This window comes from Camelus dromedarius, chromosome 20 (assembly GCF_036321535.1).
Source record: "Camelus dromedarius isolate mCamDro1 chromosome 20, mCamDro1.pat, whole genome shotgun sequence".
Taxonomy (NCBI): Eukaryota; Metazoa; Chordata; class Mammalia; order Artiodactyla; family Camelidae; genus Camelus; species Camelus dromedarius.
In genome coordinates, this window is record NC_087455.1 from 11,215,653 (window position 1) to 11,238,786 (window position 23,134).

A 23,134-nucleotide genomic window follows, 5' to 3' on the forward strand; every position below is an offset into this window, starting at 1 on the left:
AAACAAAATGAGAGTATTAGAGAGCTTAGCTGCCCACAAAAATACCACCCTCAAAGCCAGCCTCTTTGATCTTTTCCATCCTTTAATTTGTTCAGGTATCACTGCAGCTGGCTTTCTCAGGATGCGCCCCACCTCCACGGCCCCAGCTGACCCAAGCAAGTACAGATGGGGTAAGGGAGCCACCACCTCTCATCTTCTCCTCGTTGTCTCATGATTCATGCCCCAAATGCTTCATGAACCAAAATTCTATACAAATGTAACACACTGTTTTCATAAATACAAATCCAGTCCCTGAAAATTATAGAATATAGACGGACTTAGAAATGATTAATGGCAGGCTAATGAGATCGTATAAGTATGCAGTCCATGAATAGAATCTTATAAAAAATGAACTGTTAGTCAGAAGATATTGCATTTTGCCAAAATGCCATCCCTGTAAGGGCATCGTGTCCCATTATCAGCCCAGGAGCATCAATCACGTGGACACCACTGTCAAAGGTGTCACTAGAGGGACTCTAAATTCTGATAAGCTAACCCAGTCCTTTTACAGGCCTTATTTTAAGCTGTCTTGGTTCTTTGTCTCACTCGGGCCAGCAAACAGTCTGTAGCTCTCCTTTATTCCCACCTGTCTCACCAAGAGAGACTTGGGTTTGTCCCCAAACCTATGTATTCATGTTGTACTTATTGTTTTATAAATTGGTAAAGTATGAGTACAAAAGAACTATGTTTATGAAACTAAGATGAACTTTATGAAAGACTCTATAAGGGTGATTTGCCTTTTTTTTTTCTGTTGAAATAGGTGTGGGTAACACAATTGTAGAATATTTGAATGGGGTTGTAAAAATCTCGACATATTCTGCATTAAAACGGCTCTAGGTGTCTTCATGTTCTTCCATAACTTAAGAAAACAGAAACTCAAATATTTGCTTTTAGGCAACTTATTTCTGTGCAAAGAAAAACTCTGGATCTACATCAAAAGATTAGCAAACAACTCTTCTGATCAATGAACCAACTAAATGTTCTGACTCACTTGAGAAAAAAAAAAGGCGCGTCCCCTGAGCTGAATGTGGTCTTTTTCTGCTTCTTCAGAACTATAATCAGTTATCAGAATGGAGAAATCACGACTCTTACTCAGTTTAGCAATTGGCCACTGTTACATCCAGTGGTCGTTTCTAAGTTCTCTTCATATTTGAACTTCAGTTTTCTGAAACAGTTAATTCCTCCTCCTCCTCCTCCTTCATTTTGTTCCCAGGAACCACTCTTTTTGTTCACCCCCTATGCAGATGCCTTCTCTTCCTCCTTAACCTGTTTGTTTTCCTAGTTCTTTCTTGTCACCTCTACCCCAGGGCTCAATTTGTAGACCTCACTTTTTCTCTCTCTAGACTAACTCCCTTGATGATCTGGTCTCATGATATAAAATATTATCTGTACACCAATGACACTCACATTTGTATCTCCAGTTTAAATGTCTCACCTAAACTCTAGATTTGTATGTCCAGTTGCCTACTCATCGTCTGTGTGAGTGTTTAATAGGCATCTCAAGCTCAGCATATTTAAAATCTCATTTCTTATCTTCCTCCACCCCATAGTCTACTTCACCTTGAACTCCATCCTTTGAGTTATTCAGTCCAAAAGCTTAAAGTCATCTTTAATTTCTCTCCTTCACAGCCTACATTTGATCTATCAGTGATCTGACTGGCTCCAGCTTTAAAAATCATTTCAAATCCAACCTCTTCTTTCCACCTCCCCTTCATTCAATTCACCATCATCTTGAACCTACACTTATACAATCTTCTATTTCCCTTCTACTCTGGGTCCCCTTCATTCTATTCTCAACAAAGCAGCTAGAGTAATCATAAAAAGAGAAATAATAAGATATCTTCTTTTAGGATTCTTGTAAAAAGTAAACACAAGGAATGTAGAAGAGTGTATGTAGAGAGCAAGCAATAAATCTTCTCTAATGTTGTTTTTGTTGTTACAGGACATGGCTACACCAATTCTTCCATTTCTCCCATGATTCTTAAATAGCAAATTTCTCCCTTGCATCCATAAATATATTCATGCTTGCAAAAATATTTCCTTGAACCGTATTACTCTCTAACCTTCTGGTCCAACTCTGACTTCCCTTTAACGAACAAGCTTATTTCAAAACTAATATACTTTCTTGGTAATGTTTCCTCATCTTGCATTCACTCTCTGTCTGACCTTCCCCTCTTCTCTTGCGTGAGCCATCATTCAATAAGTCACTGATGATGCTACAAGACACAGATCCACCCCAATGTTCTCTGCTTTCCAAAGTATAGACTATACCTTTCTTTAAAGTCTCCCCCAGTGATTTCCCTTTTGTGACTTTCTCCTGATCATTCTCTTGCTCTTAGAAAACTCATTTAATGTTCATACCTTCATATATTAATTGTCGGTGTTTGTGAGGACTTTGATTTCACAGCTTGGCCCTCTCCTATATACTTATGCTGAATCATAGCAATCCAGCTGGTGGTCTTTAAGTGCCACCTATTATTTATTCCTCAAAGATGTTCAGTTTCATATATGTATCTCAGATGGTTCCCTTGAGCTTTAGAACATCTGAATCTGTTCCTCAAAATCAAAATGACCAAAACCACCAGGACATATATAGAAGAATATTTACAGAAATATTATTTACAATAAAAACTTTACATATTTTTACATAATAACTTTATAAAAAAGCCAAAACCAAATTTATATTATTCCCAACCAAAGAGTTCTTTTTCCCTTTTGTTTGTTTGTCTGTTTTTGTTTTTTCTGTGTTCCCTGTTTTGGTTTATGTCGACATCCATCCATCTATGTGCTCCAGTTAGAAAATTTAACCATATTCGTAAAAATCTTTTTGCTTCTCACATTCAGTTATAAAACATGTTCTGATGCCCCATAATCAGTTTTACCCAGATTTAGCTCCTTAGTCTAACTGTTTATCTCTATGACTTATCTCTATTCCCAGGATAACTGCCACACTCAATCCTCATCATTTCTCCCATAGGAAATTTTGACAACCTACTAAACATGCTCCCTGTCTCCAGTAACTTACCCAAGGTCTTATTCCCAAACACAAGTTTGATTATGTCATTTTTCTAATCTGAATCTTAGTCGTATTTCCAAACATCACAGTCTGATGTAACTTACTTGCATCTCCCATCTGTTACTATTTGATGGTCATTTCTTCTTTAAATTCTAGGCCCTATGGTCTGCATTCTTCAAAGCAGGGACCTTCGTACCTTTGTTCATGCCTTTGCCTCTTTCTGGAGTGTCTGTTTCTTCCTCCTGTATCTGCCTGGCACCTCCTTGTTATTTAAGGCTCAGACTACCTACAGTCTTCACGAAGGCATCACTGGCTACCTCTGAACATCCATCACCCTTTCTCCTGTGTTCACATTGCTCTCTGTATATCTGTGTTATGCACAGCATCATTGTATAAGTTCATTCAATTCTGATGTTTTTTCTGCTTCCCTAACTAGATCATTAGCTTCTTGAAGATAGAGAGATTGTCTTATCTGTCTTATTCATCTTAGTACATGTCAATCTGTGTGTACGGTATGAATTCCCTCTGTCTTCAATGAATGTTCCAATTTCAAGATTCTGCAACTCTGGCTGACTAACTGAGCTGCTTGATATCACAGAATAAATGCTTTTATCTTCTTAAGTGTCCTTTCAAAAATTTTAACTTACTTATTTGTAGGAAATTCTCATTGGACTTAGGATATTACTAGGAGCACATTCGTAAATATTATAAAGGTTTATTCTTTATGAACAAAAGTGTGTTCACATTGGTGAGAAAGACTACGGGGACAAGGAAAGAAACCAATATAAATTAAGTGCCTCGTGTGTGTCAGGAACTAGGCTGGCATCTTTTACACAATTTTATTTAATTTTCCAAATAACCTTTAATTACAGAAACTGCATTTTTCATTCAATTTAGATGATAATGAGGCTCAGGGTTCTTAACTACCTTGCCTAAGGTAACATAGTGAGTTGGTGTTTATAAGTCAGGTTAGGTTAGTTTCTGCCGCAGTAAAAAAACAACTCCCAAATATTAGTGTCCTAAAACAGTGAAAATTTCTTCCTCACTCACTATGTATGTCCCCTGTGAGTTTGCAAGAGTTCTCTGCTCATCACAGCCATTCTGGGATCTAGGCTGATCAGTTCCATTGCAAATGTCAGATATCACTGTTCACGCTTTGTTGGTCAAAGCTGCCCCCGGCCACACCTAACTCCAAAAGGCCAGAGAAGTACAGTCCTAACATTTTTCCCAGAAGGAGGAAAGCAAGAATTATTTGGGAAACAACACTAACAATCACTCCAGGTGTGAAATTAAACATTAAAACCGCATCTGCCTAAGTTCTAAATTTATCCCTCTTTCTACGACACCAACCATTTCTCTTTTTTTTCTTTATTTGGAAATATATTCAACTACATTTTACAAAGAAACCTAATATACCATCCTTGAGGGAATTTAAGGTATACAGAGTCTCTATATTAGTGATTCCCGAAGTGTCAGCGTCCGTCAGGATCACCTGCAAATTCTACGACCCTACATACCAAATGAGAACCTTCTTGGGGGAGAGAAGGGAGCCTGTATTTGGGACAAGCTCCTCAGGTACATGGGTTGCTAGTAGGGACCACAAGTGAAAGAACAGTGTTCTAGGTCTAAGTTCTAAGGTTTCAACCTCTCACCAACATCTTCTAAGTTGTCTGGCTGTTTATTGTGCACAGTTTCCTTCCTCTTCAGTGCGAAGTGTAACATATGCTTCCATGAACACATGATTCTCTTCTAAAGCAGAGTTACTATCTCTCCTGAATTTCTTTGGGCACTCGAGAGGACAGAGCTTACTGAATAATGCATTTCATCGCTAGACGACTTGAAAGGGGCTCTGCTTAATGCAGTAGAAATTTTCAGATGATTCATTCTGGAGCCACTGATCAAAAGTACAGCTAATGGGAATGGGTGAGCTCAGGTGATTGCTATCTTTCAAGGGACAGTGAACAAAATCCCTATCACTAGGAAAGAGGCTGAGGAATGAAATCAAGTGTCAGACAGGCAGAGAAACCTTTCCCTCCACTTCGGCTTTTAAATAAATTTAGTCCCAGTCCCCTGTAAGCCTCAGACTAGATGTTACCATGTCTAAACGGATCTACCACACCGGCATCACGTTTCTGGGTCTGAGCGGGCGGAGCCTTGTGGTGTTGGCAAATGAGGCAGGCAAGAAGTGGAACTGACAGGGCCAGGAAAACCTCAGGAATCCCTCAGAAACACAGCGAAGGGGAAGAAAGTCAGCCCTCATCAGACGCAAGGAGGCGAACCTCACAGAATTCCTGCATGTCTGTCCCTCAGAGGGAGTGCTTCGTTTCACTCGGCTTCCGTGCCAATCAAAATGCCCCCTTGGCAGTAGATAAAATAAAATAAAGAAGGCAGAAATAAATGCCAAAACAAATTCATGCACAGAATGACCTTCCAAATGCTGCAAGGCCCAGCAAAGCTGTCCTCTACCAAAATGAATGGAAAGGGCAAAGAAAAAAAAAATCTATAATTCAACTTCAAATAGAAAAACCTTTAAAATGAGCTAAGGCACTAAAATATTTGCCAATCTCTTCCTTCTAATGGTGACCTAACATTCAATGAATGTCTCATAATGTGCCAGGTGTTTTATATGCATTTTCTCTTATTATTTCATAATAGCATTGCGAGATGGATGTCACTGTCTCCAGCTCATGTTTGAGGAAGTACGTTAAAGGTTAAGTGAATTGCTCAAGGTCACACTGGAAAGAAGAAATAAGTCTGAGATATTTATTTTACTCCACTCTAAAATTCACCACATTTTTTCCCATACAAGACAACCCCTCAAAGTTGTAGAATAAGAAAACTCCATTTGATGCTCCTAAAATGTCAATGTTTACTCTTTCTTTTGTTTGGTGTCAAGAAAGGTGCTTTATCAGAAATGGTTGGCTGGACTTAAAATGGCTGAAGATGAACGCTGTGAAAGCACACAAATGCATTTCCTACACCTTTAGTTTAACCGAGGTGCAAGAATCTCAGTCCATAAGACTAGGTACCAGGTCCTGCAATCTTCAAGTTACGCAGGAGAACTGATGCTTTGTTTCACTCTGCTGAGTGCTTACCAGCAAGGACAACACAGTCGAGTTCCCAGACCTACCTGCCAAGGTGTACAAGGAGGTTTACATAATCCTGGTAGATAAAGCCACGAAGAATCCAAGGGAAACTACAGAAGGGAAAAACTCCCGTCACCAGACCTACTGCGTCATGTCAGCCTTGGGGAAAGAAGGCGTGGCTCTCTCATCATGGTAGCATGAGACCCTGGAGGAACTCACTGTGAGAGGAGAGGCTGTTGTGGGCCCTTATGTCTCCCCATGGGTTCAGATGGGACTAATCATTTTAGCATCTGCCATACTGATGTCGGAACCGACACAACCCAGGAGGCCTCTCTCCACAAGACACCTGATCACCGCATGGTGCTGTTTGATAAGGAAAAGCACCCTCCTCCTCCAGCTCTCTAAGCAAGAATAAAACACAGGAAGAGGAGTCTGAAGAGCAAGGGGACCCAGCAGGTAGTCACAAGATCCAAAAGCGGCACTGATAGGTCACAAGACTGAGATGCGGACAACCTACAGGTCAGGAGTCAGACAGCCCTGGGCTGCAGTCTAAACTCTGCTACTAACCAGCACAGCGACCCCGTACGATTTACTTACCCTCTCTGCACCTACAGGGTTCTTGTGAAAAACAAACGACATGACATTTCAAAGGGAAGCAATACAGGAGGAGTAGTCAGGAGCACTCTCTTCGGAGAGAAAGATACCTGGAGACCAGCTCTACAACTTAATATGCAGTTAAGATTACTTTCTAAGCCTCAGTCCCTTCATCTTGTAAAATAGGGCTAACAGATACACACCTTGTAGACAGGCACACAGGGCAATATTGATGGCACTGAAAAACATAGCTCTAATGGAAACGTAAGAAATAGCTCTAACATTACCATTCACACGTTACACATTATGTAAGAACACATTCAAACAAAACATTCACATGAATACAAGGAAAGTTATCTGTGGGATAGGGAGGTGGGACTGGCGTGTGGATTAAAAAGGGATTAATTAATTAATTTAATTAAAAGGGACCTGTAGAGATAAATAGTAAGTGCCATATACTCGGAAGTGTGATTAACTCAACCTTCTGAATCAGACGTCTTCACACACCAACAATATATTCAGAGGTAGTAACTGAGCATAACTCCTGGGATTGTTTAAGGGTTCAGTGTGGGAAAGGTTGGAAAAGTTTAGCAGAGTATCTAATGATACTAATGGTTTTGATAGATCCTTAACTACGTGGCAGTTCTCTCCCATTTTGTCCCAGAATGAAGCTTGGGCTGTTTTTTATTTTATCTATCTATTATTATTTGTTTATTTTATTGAAGTATAGTTGATTTATGATATTATATTAGCTTCAGGTGTACATCATAGTAATTCAATATTTTTATAGATTATACTCCATTTAGGTTTATTACAAAATAATGTCTATATTTTCCTGTGCTGTACAGTACATCTTTGTTGCTCCCAGGCCCCTTTTTTGAGAAGCAGGTTATCACCAAGGCTGTCTGCCAAATCCAATTTTCCATCTTTTCCACTATTCAGGTTTCCAAAAGTGGGGAAGCTCCCTCCCCAAATTCACTATTCCTTTTGCAAAGGACGCAAGCAAATAGCCCTCTGGTGTAACACAGAAGACTAGACTTTGACCTGTAAAATTATGAGGATGATATCAGCTAAAAACGAATTATGTTAACTTGATCATTTTTCATCTTTGGTATTCAAAATGACTTGGCCTGGTTACATCTATTTATGCCTCAGCCTATTAAGGAGGCACAGTGGTCTTGTCCCATCTAATACTTTATTAAACTAAAATTAAAAATAATTTCTGAATTCCATTATTAATATCCTCCCTCTGTGAAAAGTATCTCCCTCAGCAGACCCTATTGACATTCAGTCTAGACACTGCTGGGGGAGCTCACTTCATGAATATCAATAAACGTGTTGCATAGAGATGGGAGGATATTAAATTATTTCTGAGCATTTGACAGTTGACAAAATGTTAGTATAATAATTAAAAGAGCAGGCTGTTTAAATGCTTGGTAGGTGTTCCTGAGTGCAGCAGTGCACCTTGGTCATATTAGAACAGCACCTTTGTTAAAAGGTAGCTTAAGGAAGAAACTTTACTTTCAGTTCATTTTGGCCTTACACCTTCAATGAATCCTATACAGAAAGAAAGAAAAGAGCTTCTTTTCAAAATGCCATTGACAAATCAGGTTATGCTCTTGATTTAGGAAAAATATTATAAAAATATATTTATATAATTTGTTGCCATCATTTTCTTTCTATTCCAACAGCAGATGAATTTAAATGCTAACAGATTAATGAGAGGGCAAAAGAGGTCGGGTTGGTTACTGTTCTCCTGTTCACTTTCACTGTCCATCCTAATCCTCATCCAATGTCTGCCCCCACCCCCAGATATTCTTATTCAGGTGACCTGGATAGGAGCTTGGGCTTCAGCATTTTTTTTTTAAAAGCTCCCCAGTTCTTTCTAATATGCGTGGAAAGCTGAAACCAAAGGAACTAGAGAAATGGTTCTCAAACTTGAGTGGGTATAAGGTTTACGTGGGGTGCTTACAAGAACTACAGATTTCTAGGATCTACCCCCTGGGAATCTGGGTAGTTCTTGGGTAGGACTCTGAAATCTGCATTTTTAACAGACACCCAGGGATTCTGATTCAGGTAGTCCAAGACATGTATTGAGAAAACTAAACTGGTCGTTTTTTTCATTTTCAGCTTCAATAAGTCCATCACTACAGCTGTTGAAGGAATGCAGATCGAAGCACAGGACTACACTCTGTTGCCCACAACCAAGAAACTTTCAATGCAGAGAGCCAAGTACATTTTGCTGATAACATTTGCAGGAACCAGCCCAAAAGAATACTGGAAAGAGATGTAATATTTACCAAGCACTTAGTATGCTCCAGGCATTTTACAAATGCTCTCTAATTTAAGTCTCAAAGCACACAGGCAGAAAGAAGTTACTATTCTTCCCTAGACCTCCTGCCGAAAAGAGGAGAGCCAGAGTTCATCTTATGCTCTAATGCCAAGGTCCCAGAGATTGACGGGCAACGGGTCAGGGGCTGGGAGACCTAAATACCAGTCTCTGATTCTGACTCGTCCTTCCTGTCTGTCATGAGGCAAGCACCCAAACTCTCTCAGTTTCTAACTCACCATCTGTCCAGGTTGGGAATAGGGTGGGTTTGGGGTAGGGGGGTCATACTTGCCTCTGCCTGCTTCAGAGATCATGTGAAGGTGAAGATGCTGAGTTATTGGGAGTGAAAGTACCTGAGATTTGTTGGAAGCAAACTATTATGTAGATGGAATAAGATTTTGTGTATAAAAAGAAAAATGCTAATGTAGTTGGATATCCTCTGCGATTTGTTAATTTGTCTATTTATTCATTCATCCAAGACTATTTAAACACCCATTGTTTAAAGAACCATGAAGACTGAGAAGGGCACAGGCTCTCTGTAGACAAAATATTTTCAGTTTGATGGGAATGGGAGGTGGTGAAGTGGATGAGAGACCGTGAGGAGTAAGGAAACAGTGCGGGGAAGAGAACGAGCAGGGAGCGGAGGAGGGGGGATGTGGGTCGGGGAAAGCTGGACAGAAACAGGACTCATTTATGCTTCTATGAATGTTTCACAGTTTACAAAATGCTTTTTCATCCATTGCAACATTCAATTTTGCTCTTCTCAGACTTTCACATGCAAAAGAAATCACCTAGAAGAACATTGTTTAAGCACATTCCTTGGCTCTGCCCCCAGAAATTCTGATTCAGTGGGTCTGGGCTGAGACTGGCGGTTATGGGATAGATGGTGGTCCGTGGACAGACCATGCTTCAAGTGGCGGTGATTCAATTATCAGCTCAATTTTATGAGGCAGGTAAGACTGGCATCAGGCTCCCCATTTATCATTCCCATTTTTTAAAAAAGAGGAAATTGAAGTTTAGAGAAATAAGGGAACTGGTTTAAAGTCCCAAAGCTATCAGGACTTTTTGATGCTAAGCTGTGGGCTCTTCCCTATGTGAATGATTTAAGCTCAATATTCTTTGAGGTTGTGTATGGGGAAATCTGAACAATGGCCATTGCCTTCAAAGTGGAGTGAGTTACCATGGATACAAATATTGTCTTAATGCATTGTAAGGCATTTCTTTTAACCATAAATTCTATAAGAAACAGTCCCAGCGAGATATAATCCATTCTGCTTCTTTAAAAAATCAACATTCCCACAGCAGGAGAACTAGATACCAGTTCTCTCTGTGAAAACTGGCCAGATCTATAACCTCCTTGCAGGTAAGTTTTAACCACCTTTTGGAATTGTTATGAGGATCAACTTGCTCTAAAGTTCTTTTGGAGTTCCTGACACACAGTAAGTGTTCTATAAATGCTAGCTTCCATTTTTTCCTTTCCATTCTCAATCAAGCTAATAATAATTGAGCACTAGTAAAACAGTCCAAACTTCACATAGGTGGGGATGTGAATTAGGTATTCAGTTTACAATAATTTATTTAATTCTCAGCATGACCCCAGGGAGCTGGTTCTGTTAGCATCTCTATTTCATAAACGAGGAAACTGAGGTTCAGAGTGATAAAGACCTTTTTCTACTCACCCACTAACTCGAGGGAGAGCTCGGCCTTCTGCCCAGCCAGGCACACTGCTCCCCAAGCCTGCTCTCCTAAGCCTGTTGTGAAGCTGCTGTCCCAGCTTGTCAATCAAGAATTAGTTAGAGGTGACCATGAGGGGCTAAGATGAGAAGAGTAATTCCAGAGCTTGACTGCCAAGCCTGACTTTTTCTTTCTTTTCACTAGCACCAGTGCCTGGTTGTTAAACCAGTGCCCAGTGAATATGGCAATGGCACTTTATTTTTCTGGGACAGGGCAAAAGAAAACGACTTTCCCCTTTCTCCTATTCTCACTTGCTTTGGTGCTGAGTCTTTCTGGCAAGAAGCACACATCTCTGCTATCTGATCCCTGCAACCGCTCGTTACCTTGCCTGCCAGCTCTTGTGTTGATAAAGGGTCCTCTCTCTGCCATTCACTTATTCATCCTCTTAGTGTTTGGAGGCAAGTATTCCCTGAGTTCCTTCTGCAGGCAGGCAGTGTGAACTTCTGGAGACACACCTTCCTGTCCTTATGGTGCTTTTTATCTAGTGAGGGAGAGAAAGACACATACTAAATACATAATTGCATTTCTGACTATAGAATTCCAAGTTTATATAAAGGAAAGGAGTGAAAGAAACTGAGTCTCATAAGAGAAAGGAAGCGGACTAAGGCTGTCACATAGGAGACAGGGTGTGCAGTCGATGTGAAGGAAGGCATCCACAGGTGAGTGGTCTTTGAGCTGAGACTGGAGTGGTGAATGGAAGTCAACGAGGCTAAGAAAGGTGGGAAGAGGGAAGGTGAGGTGTGTGGCATCTCTGTGATGAGAGGGAGCAGGGCAAGCTCAGAGAATTGAAGGAAAGAGCACGGACAGACCCTAAGGGAAGCCATCTTGGGAGAAAAATATCAACCTCGGAACATACATCTATGCACTGTAGGAAGAACAAAAGGTCACTCACTGATGTAACAAATGTGTGCTGAACTTCTACCATGAGCCAGTGTCTGTGCCAGGTGTAGGAGATGCTACAAAGATGAGTAAGACATGTTTCCTGTCTAGTGGTTGCAAGTTTCTGTAAATTCCTCTAGGACAAGGCCATGTTTTACTCATCACTACACCTTGTATTTAGTAAGCAGTCAGTGAATATCTGTTGAATAAAAGAGCAACTTTAAGTCAGCAATTTAATTTTGATTATTGATCAAACATCAATTACCATACTAATTTTAAACATGAATATATATACATGTATATGTGTACATTTGTATATGTATGTGTGTATACATACATACGCACGTACGTGCACACACACAAATACCAAAGCTCACTCTGGAGTTAATAATGCATGATCCTCAGTGAAGGGACTTTGGCTTCACAATTTTTTAAGTAACCAGAAACGATTTACATGTACAGCCATGGCTGAGAACTTGGTTGACATAAGTTTAAACGAACAGGTCTAATTTCCCACTGTAATATGCAAGAAGTAAAATTTAAACATAGATAATGTCAGGTTTTAGCCACACTTTTCTTCCCCCAAACTTGAAGAATACCACTATAGAATAACCAAACCAGTAATAATAGTGAGCTCGCTGTCTCAAATGGAGACCAGGGAACACGCCATCCTTAGGAGAGTGTATCAGAATAGTTTGAACTCTGCTTCCCTGACTTACACAACAGATCTGTTAAGGCTCCTCAACGGGGCCTATGCTCTAGTTAGGAATTATTGTTGTAGGGAAATTCATTTGATTTCTCATTTATTCTTGTATCCTGGTAACTTAAATGAAAGCCAAACTTACGCCAAACCAAACAAAATGATGAGCGTTGACGATAAACATAATAGCTAAAACTTACCAAGTGAATCTGCTTCCTTGCTGATGACCTTAGCCTCCACTTGGTCTGTAGCCATGGTAGGTGAATGTTTATATGTAGTTTAATTAGTTAACAATAGTTAAGTGCCTCAAGAGCACATCAACTTGGCATTAAAGGACAATGACCCATCATCACTGGATTCCCAGGCTACTTGATGGAGCTGAGTCATACATCTGTCCCTGAGCGGGGAAAGCAGTCAAGGACAGAGTGTTTTGCTAAGTCCCTGAAGTGCTCCCAGACACACAGCATGGTCTAACCAGCCACAGAAGCTTTCAAAGCCAATGGCAAGGAATCTTTAGAATAATGGAAAATGAGGCGAAAACAAGCACAAACTCTCATTTAGCCCAATCCCACCTCAGCCACGTGAGCTCCTGTAATAACCTGGACTGGCTCCAGCAGTGATTGGCTCTATTTGTTTTACAGGAAACTTGCCTTCTTGAAAGGGAGATGCTAAGCTTTTCAATGCCTCCAGCAGAACATGTTAGTGCCTTGATTCCAAGGGTGTGGCTCACATAAATCTGAAGTGTCTCTGGTTTCGGTGGGAATAATGAAACCTTTCTCAGCTGACGCATCTCGGAATTAAAGAAGCATAACAGCTTTGAACCGTTGTCAAAAGCTGCGTGGAGCCTCATTTCTGGAAGAGGTGTTTCATTTTCTGTGATTTAGCTTGGAAGCATCTCTTTCTTAAATCCTTTCCTTGTTTCCTCCACCTACTTTATTTCTACCCCTCTTTTGGCTTTGCCAAAAAAAGAAAAAAGGTTACAATACGAGAAATGTGGAGGCTGAAAATAATTTGGGGAATCTGACTATCATTACATCGTGTTGGCAAAACATGAAATTTCAAAATTTTGTCATGAGCTTGTTTATGAAAAGATTTATATGTCCATCCCCATATGCACACATCATATACACCTCATTTTTTTGGTGGTGTTTTTGTTTGCTTTTACAAGAGGAATTTGCAAGCTTGTGAAAGAAATCTTGTCACTACAAGTGACTGGAGATTTTTCTTTCAATTGGTATTCTGAGCCTCCTGTTGGGTAAAAGTATATTGTTGAAGGAAAGTATTGGCTTTCATAAGCCCAGTTGAGTCCATTTCCATCTTATCACGGTGGTGTCACTAAAGAAAGCATTGATGTTTTGTGTTCATCCGTTCATTCATGCGTTTAGCCTACTGTCCAGCAAGGCCAGTGTCTGGGGGATAAAGAGTAAAGAAACAATCAATTAATCAGTCTTGCTTTTATGAGCTTAAAGTTGTGAAGAAGATAAAAACTCTTGTACAATGTTTTGAGGAAGAATGTGCAGATGACCCAATAACAGTACAGAGAGGTGCTCTGAGAACTGGCAGGAGGCAGGCATTGGTCATGGCTGGGTGGTGGTTTCAGGCAATAATTTGGTGAAGAGAAGGCAATTGGCCAGGCTCTGAAGTATGATAAAAGCATGAAAATACTGAAATGGTAAGGGAGAAGGGGCAACTGGAGAGAGATCATCAGGCCAGGAAGCAGGGTTGAGAAACCAATTGCTGTTGGTGATCCTGACTTTATAACAATGCCCATCTGCTCAGGTGTAATTTAGTCTCAATATTCTCAGCATGTAGGAGACAAGCAAAGGGAGTAGAGATTCACCCACGGCTAGGCTGGACGCCATTGAAGTTCAGAGAAAAGGACAGACAAGAAAGTGGTCGAAAATGTAAAGTACAAAATCTAAGATGGAAAAACATTAAAAAAGGGTGGGATATGAGTCAAAAAACATCTTTCATTTAGAGGATTTTAGTAAATGTGGTATTTTTAGGGCTCAACTAGCTCCCAACAAGGGCAAGGAGGTACAGGGATAAGAGCTAGAAGATGGAGATGGTTCATGTGATCTAAAAAGGTACCTTCCACAAGACAAAGTGAGAATGAGGGGTAGGTGAGTGGAGAGGAACCTGCAGTGAGGAGGCAGTAGTATTACCTGAGAGCCTTATTTCGTCAGTGACCAAGAAAAACTGCAATTTAGGGCAGAAGTTGAGGTAGTGGGATCAGACCATTGATAGATAATGAGACTCAGTTACAGACGGATGAATATTCTGTGCCCTTAGATTCAGGTGAGCTTTAGAAAGGAGGTCTGGCAGTTCTGGTGTGGGCTTTGACGTTCTTTCCTCTGATCCCTGGATGAAATGTGTCCAATGGAAGGCAGAAAGGAAGATAAGTTAGAAATCGTGGTGCCATCTACTCCTTAGGAAACCTTGGGTATGACAGGCAGAATAACATGCCACTGTAAAAAAATGTCTGCATCCTAAAACCCCCAGAACCCGGGAATATTGTACCACGGCAGAAGAGACTGCAGACATTGACCAAATTAAGGATCTTGAGATGGAGAGGTTATCTTGGATGATCCATGCTGACTCAAAGTAATCGTAAGTGTCCTTATAAGAGAGAAGTAAGATATAAGAGCAGAGAGGTGAGGTTGCATTGCTGACTTTAAAGGTGGATAAAGGGGATATGAGCCAAGGAATGCAGACAGCTTATGGAAGCAAGAAAAAACAGGGGAATAGATTCTTCCCTTGAGCCTCCACAAGGAATGTAGCCTTATTGTCATTTTGACTTTAGCCCAGTTAGACCCATATTGAATTTCTGATCTCCAGAATTATAATGTAATACAGGCATACCTTGGAATTATTGTGGGTTCCATTCCAGACCACTGCAATAAAGCAGACATCACAATAAAGCGAATACAGCAATAGAGCAAATATCACCATAAAGCCAGTCACACAAGTTTTTGGTTTCCCAGCAACCTATAAAAGTTGTGTTTAGACTATACGGCAGTCTATTACGTGTGCAGTAGCACTATGTCTTTAAAATGTACATATATTAATTAAAAATACTTCATTGCTAAAGAATGCGAACCATCATCTAAGCCTTTAGCAAGTTAATCTTTTTGCTGTTGGAGGGTCTTGCCTTGATGTTGATGGCTGCTGATGATCAGAGTGGTGGTTGCTGAAGGCTGGGGTGGCCATGGCCATCTCTTAAAATAAGACAACAATGAAGTTTGCCAAATCGATCGACTCTTCCTTTCACAAAAGGTTTCTCCATAGCATACAATGACATTTGGTAGTATTTTACCCACAGTTGACTCCTTTCAAAACTGGAGTCAACCCTCTCAAAGCTTGCTACAGCTTTATCAACTAAGTTTATATAACTTTCTAAATCCTTTGTTGTCACTTCTACAATCTTCACAGCATATTCATCAAAAAAAAAAAAAATCACTTCCTTTGCTCATCCATAAGAAGCAACTCCTGATCCATTAGTTTAATAATGAGGCTACAGCAACTAAAGTCACATCTTCAGGCTCCACTCCTAATTCTAGTTCTCTTGCTATTTCCACCACATTTGTAGTTACTTCCTCCACTGAGGTCTTGAACCCCTCAAAGTCATTCATAAGGGTTAGAATCAAATTCTTCCTTACTCCTATAATGTTGATAGTTTGACCTCTTCCCATGAATCACAATGTCCTTGATGACATCCAGAACGGTGAATCCTTTGCAGAAGGTTTTCAGTTTACTCTGCCCAGATCCATCAGAGGAATCACTATCTGACAGCTGTAGCCTTACAAAATGTATTTCTTAAATAATAAGACTTGAGCATCAAAATTACTCCTTGATCCATGGGCCACAGAATGGATATTGTGAGAGCAGCATAAAACAACATTAATCTCATTGTACATCTCCATCAGAGCTCTTGAGCAACCAAGTGCATTGTCAATGAACAGTAATATTTTTAAACAAATCTTTTTTTCTGAGCAGTAGGTCTCAACAGTGAGCTTAAAATATTCAGTAAACCATGTTGTAAACAGATGTATTGTCACCCATGTTTTGTTGTTCCATTTATACAGAACGGGCAGAGTAGGTTTAGCATAATTCTTAAGGGCCGTAGGATTTTAAGAATGGTAAATGAACATTGGCTTTAACTTACCAGCTGTACTGGCCTCTAACAAGAGAGTCAGCCTGGCCTTTCAAACTTTAAAGCCAGACATTGATTTCTCCTCTCTAGCTATGAAAGTCCTAGACGGCATCTTCTTCCAATGTAAGGCTGTTTCATCTACGCTGAAAATCTGTTATTCAGTGCAGCCGCCTTCATTCATTATCTGAGCTCCATCTTCTGGGTGCCTCACTGCTGCTTCTGCATCGCCCCTTGCTGCTTCACCTTGTACTTTCATGTTATGAAGACTTCTTTCCATGAGGCTTCTTTCCTTAACCCTCACAAACTGACCTCTGTTAGCTTCAAACTTTTCTTCTGCAGATTCCTCTCCTCTCTCAGCCTTCAAGGAACTGAAGAGAGTTGGGGCCTTGCTTTGGATTAGGCTTTGGCTTAAGTAAATGTGACTGGATAGTCTTCTATCCAGACAACTAAAATCTTCTTCATATCAGCAATAAGGCTGTTTTCCCTTTCTTATTATACATGAGTTCACTGGAGTAGCACTTCTCATTTCCTTTAAGAACACTTCCTTTACATCCGAAACTTGGCTAACTGTTTGGCGCAAGATGCCCAGCTTTCAGCCAGTCTCAACTTTTGGCATGTCTTCCTCACCAAGCTTCATCATGTCTAGCTCTTGATGAAAAGTGAGAGAGGTGTGACTCTTCCTTTCACTTACCATGTAGAGGCCATTGTCGAGTTATTAACTGAGCTAATTTCAACACTGTCTTGTCTCAGGAAATGCAGAGGCCCACAGAGAGGGAGAGACATGGGGAAACAGTTGGTCGGTGAAGCAGTCAGTAGACCCACAACATTTGTTAAGTTTTCTGTCTTATATGAGCATGGTTCATGGGACCCTAAAACAATTACACTAGTAATATCGAAGGTCCTTGATCACAGATCACCATCACAAATATAATAATGAAAAGTTTGAGATATTGCTTGAATTACCAATATACTACACAAAGACAAAAAGTGAATAAATGCTATTGGAAAAATGGCACAGACAGACTTGCTTGATGAAGGGTTGCCACAAACCTTTCATTAAAAAAGCCACAATAAAGCAAAGTGCAATAAAGCAAAGTGCAGTGAAAAGAGGTGTGCTTGGAAATTTATGTTGCTTTAAGCTGCTGAGCCTGTGATAAGTTTTGTTTTTTGTTTTTTGGTTTTTTTTTGGGGTTTTTTTTTTTACAGCAGCAATAGGAAGATAATATATTGGGTTCAAGGTAATGCTGGAAAACTTGTTCTCAGGTAGCAGATGTCTCCCTTAGCTGGAGCCAGGCTAGACACAGATGATGGCTGGCATATTGTTGGAAGAACCAAGTAAGGTAGACATCGTGGCAGGTGTAGCAGTAAGGGAGAAGATGCGGGTAAAATACTAATGCTTATCTCCAAAAGATGCTCTTAGCAGAGAATGGGGAAAAACTATTTAGCACAGTAACCTGGAATATAAGTTCTTAACATATGGTTTAAAAATAGTTTGTTGAGAGTGTTGAGTCTTCTGTGGGCAAGGCAATCCCTTGGTGGGTAAAGACCTCAGAGAATACAATGTTTAGTCCTCTCTCAAGACAGTTTTCTACAATTAAAATTGGATTATCTTGAATATCAGGGAAAGCCTTGAAGTGGGGAAAGGACTTTTGCATGAACAGGAATGGTTAGAAGTATGGAGGGCAAATGATAGCCTTCTCATCCTGGTCCTACCTGTTTGCCTGGCTGACTGTGCTTATAAAAGTTTGAGGGTTTTTTAGCACCAGCTGAACATGCTACTTCATTCCACCTCAAGCTGCCTGCCTCCCTGACTCACTGCTCAGTCTTCTACCCTGGAGCAACTGCCTGAGATCTCCTTGAGATAGATGTGTGATGACTCATCTCTATATTGCCATCACCTAGTACAATGCCCAACAAATAGCAAGTGTCCAATAAATCTTCATTAAGTGAATGCACAGGGTTCTACTCTTAACATATTTAAAGATTCATGGCAGTGAGAGGGTATTACAAGACAGTGAGTAATCCTGTGCTCAGATTTGCGATCCAGAAGAATGGTTTCCAAAACCTGATCCATACCAGTCCATCAACTGATGCCAGGCCAGTAAAGATGACTGGTCCCCACCCTATCCACTATGATTCAGTAGGTCTAGGGTAGGGCCTACGCATGTGTTTCTTTAACAAACTCCACAAGGATTCTGATTTTCAGGTGAGTCTGTGAACTCTTGATCTTGATCTCAAAGAAGACAGAGACCATTATGAACTAGGCTGATCAGAGAAATACACATTGAGAAGTTGGGATCTGAATTGAACCTTCAAGCATGGGCAAGTGTGAGTAGATGAAGAGAAGGAAGAAGAGTCAGAACAAAGGTATAAGGAGGTAGACACTGCTAAGAAATAGTATTCTGTATCATTTGGACTTTTTACTCAAAAGACCATTCATAATCTGTATTGCTTATTTCTGCTTAATAAATTATCTTATAACTTACTTTCTTAAACAACTATCATCATCTATTATCTCAGTTTCTGAGGGTCAAGGATTCAGGAGTAGCTTGGCTAGGCTTTCCTGACTTAATGTCTCTTAAGAGGTTGATGTCAGATGGTGATTGAGTAGAGGTCATTTCAAAGGATTCTTTAGTCTGATGCTTGGATTGGAAAGACTCTTAAGGCTGGCGATTGGAAAAGCTAGGGCTCCCTGTGCGTCTTTCTCTACCTTTATGATATTCTCTGTATATGATCTTCATATCATGGTGGCTTTAGATAGTTGGGCTTCTTACTTGGTGACTTGGCACTCCAAAAGCACATGTTCTGAGAGAGTGCTCTGGGAGGAAGAGAGATAGGCAGGGAGAAGGAAGAGCTGAATAGTGGTGCGTGTGTGCAGTGCAAACATGCACACAGGTGAAGAGATGAACAACAGACGGGCAAGGGAGCCAGGACTTCTAGGAGTGCTTCATTTGACTTTAACCAAACACCAAAAGGTTACTTAGTGCTTCTTACTAGTCAAGAACACAGATTGTATACCATGCAGAAGAATTATCATAAAAGATACCAACTTCAAAAAATATGGTTTCATCTAGGTTTATCCCAAGGAACTGCAATACATTCTTAAATTCCTTCAGCAGTTTTCAGTATTCTCTGAAGACCAGGGATCACATTTATAAAAGATTTGGATGTGTCTAGTTGATAGAGTCCCACAATCCGAGGCAGAAGACTGGAGCCCCAGACATAACACTTGGCAAACTGTGATCCCGGGCAAATCTGTCAACTCCTTCCTAGTCAAGCTACTTATTTCCCCAACTTCACCTCCTTTAGTATCTTCCTCAGGCTTCACAGTCCCAGATTTAGGTTACTCGCTATTTCTAAAAGCATAAAACTCTTTCATGCCTCTTAGCTTTGCATGTGGTCATCCTTGTGCCGGAGCCACTGTCCTTCCCTACCTCTCCCTGTCTGCAGCAGGTGCCTTCCCCTGCCTTTCAGCTCTAGAACAGTTACTACTTCCTACTAGAACTGTCAGCTTCCACTCCTGGGTTCTTCTGGTGCCCTGCTTGTGTCTGCATCATTGCTCAGGTCTTGTTTTCACTACTAGATTAAGGCTCCCTTAAGGAGAGGTTTCTGCCTTAATGGCCTCTGCCATGTCTGCCAAGAGCATAATGCCCGACATACAATAATCTATCAATAAATATTTATTGTGTTTAAGTGAATAAATAAATGCATGTAGACAGGAAAGCTTATTTTAAAATCTGGACCATTCATTCTTTGGCTTGAATGGACTGTACATATTGGGCTCCAAAGGTCATTGGCTAAATTATCTTTCCGTGATCATCACATCATCAAGACTGAAAAATAAACAAACAAAAAAAAACCTTATTGTATCTGGATAATACAGCAAAGACCTTAGACTTTTGAGTCTATTGCCTTCTTTCTCATTGAGAATCTTGTACAAAGACGAAGGCGAGCTTAGGGAACTCCAGCGTTTACCTCTGTGTGTGAAGTGCAGAGCCCCTTCTACTTTTTGGCTACTAGGGATGGTACACACCTTTTTCATCTCCAGAAAGGTCTAATGGAAGGCAAATTCATTCCTACTGGGCCGTGGATGCCTATCAAGTGAAGGTGAATGGCATCCAGACTGTCACGTCACACCACCTCTCTGGGACAGGGCCAAACAGGACTCGAGGCCTGGCCTCGTTTCTTTCTCACTCTAGTAAGATGCAGCCACACAGGTATCATTTGTGAGCTCGGCACTGCCATCCACCAGCAATTTGATTTCACTTCTCTGAGCTTCACTTTCTGTTTCTTATCCACAATTTGAGGATTGTGACCTCATAATGCTCAGCTCCAAAAATGGGAACTCTTATGAAGACTGAGATAACCTTAGCAAAATCATCCAGCCTGTTTTCTAATACACAGTAGGTGCTCAACAGATGTCAATCTCTTCCCTTCTCCTGCCTGACCCTCCTCAGAAGAGAACATTCTAGCCATCCATGATAAAGAGGTCATTTCCTGCTTTCCTTCTCTGCTTAGTAAGGATAGGGCAGGGCTCTGGTATCTTGTGCGTATCTCTCTGGCTTGCAAACCCAGGCACACCCATCCACAGGGCTTTGTTTCTTTAACCTCAAGTTATGTAACGAGTAGGTGTAGGGCTCTGGATTTATTTCCACAAGGACCTGTTTCAAAATCCCTGCTGATTGCTCCAGGCTCTGAGCATGTGTATGAGAGAGGCCCACACATGTTCCCCAGTTGAAGCACCAGGCCTGAATTAGGTCATGCAATCATTGCATTTTTCACCATTTCACAAGCCGCTGCTGTGGCAGCTGGTTAGGGCCACGGAGAACAAGGCAAGAGCGGGGAGTTGCTTAACCTTGCCCTGTATTCACACACACATGTTGGCGGGGAAATGGTGACTCATTCTCTCTGCTGGGATACACCTGGTAGGCGGGCTCCTAATGACTTTATTTTAAAGGCTACTTTCCCTCACCTTCAGATAAATCCTTTACAGCTCAATTTAATCTCTGGAAGTACAAGACATGTCAGGAAGAGTATTAACCTGTTCTGACCCCGAGGGTACCATTGGGTAACACTTAGGGAGTATACAGGTGGTATCCAAGGAACCCTCCCCAAAACTGTGGGAAGTGAAATAGACAATAGTTGATGATTCAAAGACTGGTGACAGCACCCAGTGGGGGTCACCACCTACCATGCGCCACGCACTCTCTCTACATTTTCTCTAATCCTCATGTCAACCCAGTTCATCTTGCAACTGATGCTCAGGCACATTAACTGATTTCTCCGAAGGACCGATGTCAATAAGCAGCAGAGTTGGGACATATCCAATGCCAAAACCCATGTACCTTACACTGCATCACAGCACCTCCCCGCGGTTGAAACTGGGTGTTCCATTGACCTCCCACCCATCTCCCTGGAACTGCCACTACGTATGAGCATACCCCCTCCTCTCTGAGCCACTTGTAGTCTTTATTTTAACATTTTGGACTTTGGTGAAGTCCTACTTATACAGAAAGCTGTTGAAAGAACAGCAATTTTAAAACACCCCTTATATGATTCTGTTTCCTTGGTTACTCTTCCTGAAGTCTGACTGTCTCTCTCTCTCTTTGATTCTGGAAATTACTAATAGGTAAACTTTCAGTACTATACTTTACTTTTATTTTTATTTTATTTTTTCACCTAAGTCAGCCTAAGACAGTTTCTGTTGCATGCAACCATACTCCCCAATGGATGGATACACTGTGGAGAAATCAGATAATTACTTGGTTGAATGCAGCAGCTCTATATCTTAAGACAGTAGTTCTTAAACTTTGGCAATCATTAGTATTACCTGGAGGGGTTCAAAACATTGATAGCTACATGTAAGTTAAGAAACGATGTTAAGAAAAAACAGCAACACATACAATATGTTGAAAATACGTAAAATGGGATTAAATGCAAAACTTGAGATACAAATAAACAAGGATAATCGCATTAAGGTGATGTCTTCTTTCTATAAATATCTCCTTAATGCTGTTGTTTTATATTTTAGAGGGCGATAAAGAGGGAGAGAGACACACTGACTGAAACAAAATCTTGGAGAAGGAATTTAAATTTCATTCCTAAAATGCATCACATGGAGCAAAATAAACTTTTCTGGGCTACGGAAAATAATGGACGACCAATGTAAAAGTCACATAGTTGCTGATGATGTTCATTTCTGGCACAGTTAGCTCTGCAGTGGGATGGTAAGCATTCTCCTGGCTGTCCCAGAAATTAGAACACTTAATATGGACAATTAGTTCTCTAGCTCCATGGTTGTGAATGGGCCACCTCAGCCCAAGCCTCCAGTAATCCTGGAGGAGAGTGAACTCATTACAGCAAATGTGCAGGCCAGAGCCCCTGCAAACGTCACTTGCCGATGTCGTGTTGCATCGTCTCTGGACTGCATTAGCTTCCTTCTTGCCACCTGAGATTAAGGTCCTACACAGAAAAACAGTGAGACCTGAGAATGCAGTATCCCAAATGGCACCATTGCTATTTTCTTCTTCTTGATGGTGAAGCAAATGAGACAAAATGTTCATTTCTGATGTGATTTTCTCAGTGGATCCAATTATCAAGTGCT